We start from the raw sequence: 6,663 nt of genomic DNA on the forward strand, positions 1-6,663 counted from the left end.
TCTCTAAGTCAGAATCAGAACAGAACCTGATGTTGATGTCTCATAATTATCTAAATCTCTGATATCTGTGAGCTGAAACTCACAGATATTGATTGATCAGAGATTCTCTGATCAATCAGCCAGAGATGGAAGCAGAGACCAGAAACACCCAGATCTGGCTGAAACCAGTTCTACCCCCCCCCCCCCCCCCCCCCACCACCACCACCACCACCACACACACACACACACACACACACACACCAGGCAAAGCATCAGTTGTTTATTTTAAATGCCTTGATGTCCAGTGTTTATGTTTCTAATGCAGGATCAGACATTAAATTATTCTTATAGTGAATGTTCAGAGTTCCTCTCTAACTTCTGCTCTGTGTTGTTTTCTCTCCTGCAGGTCAGAGAATCATCACAGCAGAACCAGGAAACAACGTCACTCTGACATGTAGAGCAGCTGAGAACAAAGATGTTAAAGTTGTAGAGTGGAGCAGAACTGATCTGGAGTCAGATCATTATGTACTTCTGTACAAGGATAAGAAGTTTGATCCAGAGATCCAGCCTCCATCCTTTATTAACCGGGTGGATCTGCTGGACGTGAAGAATAGAGACGTGTCTTTGGTTCTGAAGAACGTGACGACTGATGATACAGGAACATATGAGTGTCGAGTCGTTCAGAGAGGAAATAATCGCAGGAAGAGATTTCTACTGGGTGGTGACCCCATCTGCATCTTTAACCTGAGAGTTGAAGCAGGTGAGTCTGTCTGTGGATCAGAAGCTCCTGCAGCTTCCTGGTTGTTGATGGAAGAGAGAAACAGATCAGATGTTAGATGATGGAGATGGACAGAAAGACTTCAATGAATCCTGGTTTTCATTTCTGACAGAACCATCCTAGAACTGAACAATTTGACAGTTTTCTTCCAGAAAGTCCAACAGAAATGTAGAACGTCATCCAGCTGCTTTGATTTAGTTCAAGAAGCATCAGATGCTGCTTTGCTGCTGCTGCTGCTAAAATCATCTATTATTACAGTTCTACTGATGTGCTCTAAGACATTTATTTATTATTGAAGACATAGAAACAAATGTGGAGAATCAGAAGATAAATGAGGGCTGGCAGTGACTCTGTTTAAAATCAGTCTCCATGTCATTCCAGTCATTTACCAATCAGCTGATTTCAGGTAAAGATGCTGAAATCAATGCAGAATAAAGTCTATTTCAGTCCCCAGTAGTCAGACATCAGATATGTAGAGCAGCATCATGTGATCTGCTCCTGGCCAGCACCAAGATGGACTCCTGGCTTTCAGAGAACAGCTTCTGGATCAGAGGATTGTTGCTGTTCTGGAGCAGAACAGCAACAATCCTCCAGAACTTTCCTCAGGATCCTGTTAAAGGTGGAGAAAGATTTCTACCATCAAGCTGTTTAGTCACTTTAAGCAACATGCAAGCTGCAGAGCTGCACTACAAGGTCACCTTCAAGAACTGCTGCTATGGTCTGCTGCTGTCTACAACATTTAATCTAGTGGACCTTCAGAGGAGGGAGCGTAATAGAAAGGTGGAGGAAACAGAGCTGGAGATGCTGATGAGACTCTGGAGGAAGCAGCTGCTCTGAGATCAGAGATCAGTAGATGATGTGGGACAGCAGCTTCTCTATCGTCTCCTAGCCGAAAGATCAGACTAACTCCTGATTCTCTTCTGCAGGGAACCAGGATGGAGGAAACAAGGACGGACAAAAGGAGGATGGAGGGAGCTGTACTGGCTGGATAGTTGGTTTTATAGTTTTAGCCATTGCCTCCATTCTTCTTGCTGCTGTTGGAGTCGTCTTACTCCGTCAAAGGCAGAGATATTCTTCACCAAGATCTGACTGACCTCCAGCATCAGAAGATGAAGCTCTGCAAGATAAACCAGGACTTTAATAGTCTCATCATTCCTACCTACCATAGAGATGCTGTGGTCTCCTAGTTGGACTTGCTTTGGTTTCATTTGCAGTAAATTTTCTGCTCTATCGACATCAGGGATGTTTGCATCAGGAACAGAAAACTTCTTCTGCAGCTGGAGTAGAACTTGAACCTATGAATCCTGAAAACCTGTCCTCCAGCTGAAGAGAGAACATCAAGGCATCATTTCCACCTGAAGAAACCTTCAGCTCTGTGATACGTAATCATCCCTAAAACCTTTCAGACGCTTTCAACAAGCTGACTGGTGGATAAATAACAGTGTTTGGTCTGAATGGAAAATGTCTGTCAGTTTATTCATTTATTTTATTTTATTAGATTTTGTGTAGTTTGTTCACTAGTTTCCATCCCCCACTACAAAAACAGGATCTCTCTACTGACACAAAAAGCATTAAAACTTTTTGGACATATAAAAGAACACTACAGCTTGTGCCTTTGGGTGATTAAAATGTGAGATTTTATGGTTTCCACAGTTACATTTGGCAACTTTCATATTTTTGTTTATTTTGTGTGAATCAAAGAATTAAACTCCTAAATGTGTTTAATAAGGATTTAAAGTTTTTATTTTGAGCTTCTTTATATTATTTACCTCTTTTCTCAACATAATGTGCACGCTTTATTCAGTGTTCATGTACCTCAGAATTTATCTAGTTTTGATTATTTTGGGCTCTTTCATTATTTAAGTCTTTTATTGTGAAAAACAGAAATAAATATTCGGTAAACTTCTGGGAGAAAAATAAACATTGAAAACTTTTTTACAATTTAGAATTAAATTCAAAGCGATTATTGACTAAGCATTTATTACAGATCAGGAATAAAATCAAAACAGGGAATTATGTTACACTTAATGCTTGAAAACATTCCAAACTGATATTTATTTTAATTTATTACAGCCTTCTTGGTATAACACTTATCTTATTTGCTGTGCAGATTGGCTAAAAACAGGAACAAAACTGCAAAGCCATGTTGTGTCACCCTGTTTGCTGCTGGGACAGAAACAGAGAAAATGAAAACTGGTTCCTGTCAGACAAAAGCTAAAGTGTGCAGGCTGGTGATTGTGATGGCCAGTCCTGCAGCCACACAGTCGGTAACCCCACAAACAACCACTTTTTAGTTTCCCTATAATTATTGTTTGTATTGAATCTGTCCTCACTGTTGCTTTTATCACCTGGATTGTCAGTCTATCAGCTGGAAACAAGAACAGGATAAAGCACATTTTTAAAATTGCTGGCAACATTATAAGATTTAGAAGAAACAGTTTTTAAAGGAGTTCTACAAAAGGCAGAACACATAATTCATTCTTCACATCACCCCCTCCATAGTGAATTCAAGCTATTACCATCAGGGAGGAGGTTCAGACATCCTAAATTAAGAACAAAGATGGAAAAACTCTTTTAGCCAGGTCATTATTCAGATAAATCTTAATGGTTATCAGGCTTGGTTTGTTGTTCAGCCTGTTTTAATTGATAATTGTACATGGAAGCTTATTGATTTTGTTGTGGCTAAATTAATTGTGTGTGTGGTTTTATCTGTGTCTTCTTGTCCCACCTAGCTGTAAGGAGAATTTCCCTAAAGGGACACAATAAATGATACTTGGCTTTAAAGAAGAAAATTTGTGACACCAAGTTTCCTCTGTGGACCAAAGTGGATATTGCATGTTTTTCAGTGACACTGGGTGACTCGCATCATACAGTTTATAGCAATTCACATAAGAGTCACCTTATCTCCATTTAAAGCTGCAGCTCCTATTAACTTTGTATTATTAATTAATTTTACTCATTTTGATTAAAACTTTAAAGGGTGCCAACATTTACTGACCTTGGTGAGTCTTGCAGCACAGCAGGGATGTCATAACTGGGGAAAAGATAAGTTATAATTATAGTTTCAGGTTTGATTTTCACAAAGAAATCAGACCCATAAACAGAGTATCTGCATGTAGATCTTCACCAACAGCTTCCTGTTTATTTCACACCAAAGACAGACACATTATCTGCTTTTAAACTTTTGGCTGTTATGAAACAATAACCCTGACTTATAAAAATATATTTTACTTAGCCAGCAGACACAATAAGGATGTTTTCATCGTCATCTTGAAACAATCCTTTCAACCTGCAATGAATTGATTTCCTCTGTAATGAGCCTCTAACCATTGTCTGTAAACACGCCTGCTGTGGTTTCCTCTGTCTGCCACCTAAGCAACATCCCTGTCTGTCTACCTTCACATGGGGTACATGCAGCAGAGAGATTTTAACATAAAAGGATTAATACAATACCAATAGGTGCTTTACCTAGAAAGACGCATACACTGATTAGAAAGTGATTAGTGGATTTGTGTGTCCATCATGGTCAGCAGGCCAGAGTTAATCCAGGACCAGCACATGAACACATGGACTGAAGGTTGCAAAACTCAGACTGTGTGCGTGAGAGTTGGGTAGCTATGAGGAAGTGGCTCAGTTCTGCTTGAGCAGGTCTCTGCTCTTTCTCTTCCTTTAACAAAACAAAGGAAATGTTAAGACAGCCTCAGCTGTTCTGATGAACACGGAGTTTGACCAACATCAGCTGGCGCCTCAGTTCAGACCAGAACCGGACTGATCTGCAGGAACCATTAACTTTCTGGACCAACTTTACATGAAAGTGGAGGACCAGCAGCTTCTGACTGATGCTCAGCTGCTGCAGGTCTGTCTGGGTGATAAACAGCAAGGGACGCTCTAACATGGTCTGTCTCAGAACACTTTTTAAGCTTTGGGCTTCATCCCGATGTCCTCAATTATGGCTCTTAGCTCCTGTTCCTTGAACTATGATGAGGTCAACAGTCAGAACTCTGCTGTGGCGAGGAAACGAGCTTCGGACTGTTGTGGCACACATGGACGATTCTAGTCAAATCCGGACCTAAACTATAAACCACAAATTGTGCGTTCTCTTCTCTCCTGACATTTTCTTTCACTTCAGTGAGATGAACACACAGAAACTAACAGGTGACACTCAAAAAGAGCCCACAAGTAGCTCATGTCTCCTACAGCGAACTTTCCATTATCTTCTTTGTCATTTTTGTCCACATGGAAACTTTCTGAAAACGATTCAACATCTACCCTGGAGTCTTTCTCAATTCTGGTGACTAGATGGTGGAGATTTCATGAGCCACCGTTATACATAATGCTATGTAAGTAATGTAGCATTCTCTGCAAACCTCAAGTCAATTTAATTAATGCTCAGGTGAGAATAAATAAAAAAAAACGTATTGCTTGAAAAAAACTGATTCTGAGGAAACGCTGATAGGATTGTATGTGTCAAATCCTCCATGCTGACCTGGGAGAAACTTTAAACACCATCAACCTGGAGGATGAAACTAACTTCTAGCTGATGGTGTTTCCGTGCTGCAGTCAGAGATTTCTGACAGTTTTAACTGGTTTACTAAAACCAGTACAAAGTTTAAAAATGCTCAGATTCAACCAGCTCTATTTTAGGAAACTACAGGAACTCAATGCCTTTATTTTAAGCTTTTTATGTGTGATTTTGTGCCTTTATCATCAGGTCACAAAGCAGAGTTGATACCCTGCATCTTAAATTTGCTAACCTGACTCTTCACTCGTCCATCTGGGATCCGTGACGCTATGCAGAGGGATTTCAACACCGTATAAACTGACGAGCCAATCAGGATTGCCGGGTGGGATTTTCATAAATGTGACGTTTCTGAGAAGCGACTGTTTGGAGTGACACAACAATCAGTCAGAATCAGAATCAGTAATACTTTAATAATCCCTGAGGGAAATTATTTTCATTACACGCTCCAGATATAAAAACTTCCTCACCAACAGACCTCAGTCAGTCCGGGTCGGACAGAACACCTCTGATGTCATCACCCTCAGCACGGGCTCCCCTCAGGGCAACAGCCTGATCCTGAACGTGGAGAAGATGAAGGAGATCATTGTTGACTTCAGGAAGAACCGGCCCCACCACGCTCCACTGCTCATCAACAGCTCAGCTGTGGAGGTGGTCAGCAGCACCAAGTTCCTGGGGGTGCACATCACGGACAACCTCATCTGGTCTGTGAACATCATGTCACTGGTGAAGAGTGCACAGAAATGACTGTACTTTCTGTGGAGGATGAGGAGAGCCCACCTGCCCCCGCCCATCCTCACGACCTTCTACAGAAGCACAATAGAGAGCATTCTGACCAGCTGTCTCTCCGTGTGGTGTGGAGGCTGCAGCGCCTCCAACTGGAAGAACGTGAGGAGAGTGGTGAGGACAGCAGAAGGGATCATCGGGGCTTCTCTTCCCTCCGTCAAGGACATTTCATCCCAGCGCTGTGTGTGTGAGCCCGTAACATCATCAGGGACCCCTCACACCCCCACCATGGATTGTTCTCCCTGCTGCCCTCTGGGAAGAGGTTCCGCACCATCCGCTTCATGTCCACCAGGTTCTGCAACAGCTTTTTCCCTGCTGCCATCAGAATTTTGAACTGTTGAACTATAAACTGGTCTCTGCACCACATTTACAACATTTGCACATTTGCATCACTGCATCTCTATCTGGCATTACCAATGCTGCCGAACCTTTAGTTTCCTTCTTAAAATATTCACAACTCAACGTAAATGCATTTTTGTGCAAATGCCTTCTTGCACCATTACTTTTGCACATAAAAACGGTTTGAACGTTCTCCTGCACACTGTGATTGCACACTGTTTTTTCTCCTGCATTGTTTACATTTTGATCACTGCTGCACTTT

The 6,663-nt window shown here is 41.6% G+C and overlaps 1 long non-coding RNA gene across 2 annotated transcripts; it reads left to right on the forward strand.

Annotated features, from left to right (window-relative positions):
• Positions 1 to 532: 532 nt before the first annotated feature.
• LOC118558152 lies at positions 533 to 4,861 on the forward strand. 2 transcript variants are annotated; one of them, XR_004928178.1, is made up of 3 exons: positions 533 to 739; positions 1,684 to 2,387; positions 4,441 to 4,861. It is a non-coding gene; the product is annotated as an uncharacterized LOC118558152 (long non-coding RNA). The 2 variants fall into 2 exon arrangements; XR_004928177.1 differs by lacking the exon at positions 4,441 to 4,861 and having other exon boundaries at positions 1,684 to 2,740.
• The last annotated feature ends 1,802 nt before the right edge of the window (positions 4,862 to 6,663 follow it).

The sequence above is a fragment of the Fundulus heteroclitus genome, unplaced genomic scaffold (assembly GCF_011125445.2).
Source record: "Fundulus heteroclitus isolate FHET01 unplaced genomic scaffold, MU-UCD_Fhet_4.1 scaffold_103, whole genome shotgun sequence".
Taxonomy (NCBI): Eukaryota; Metazoa; Chordata; class Actinopteri; order Cyprinodontiformes; family Fundulidae; genus Fundulus; species Fundulus heteroclitus.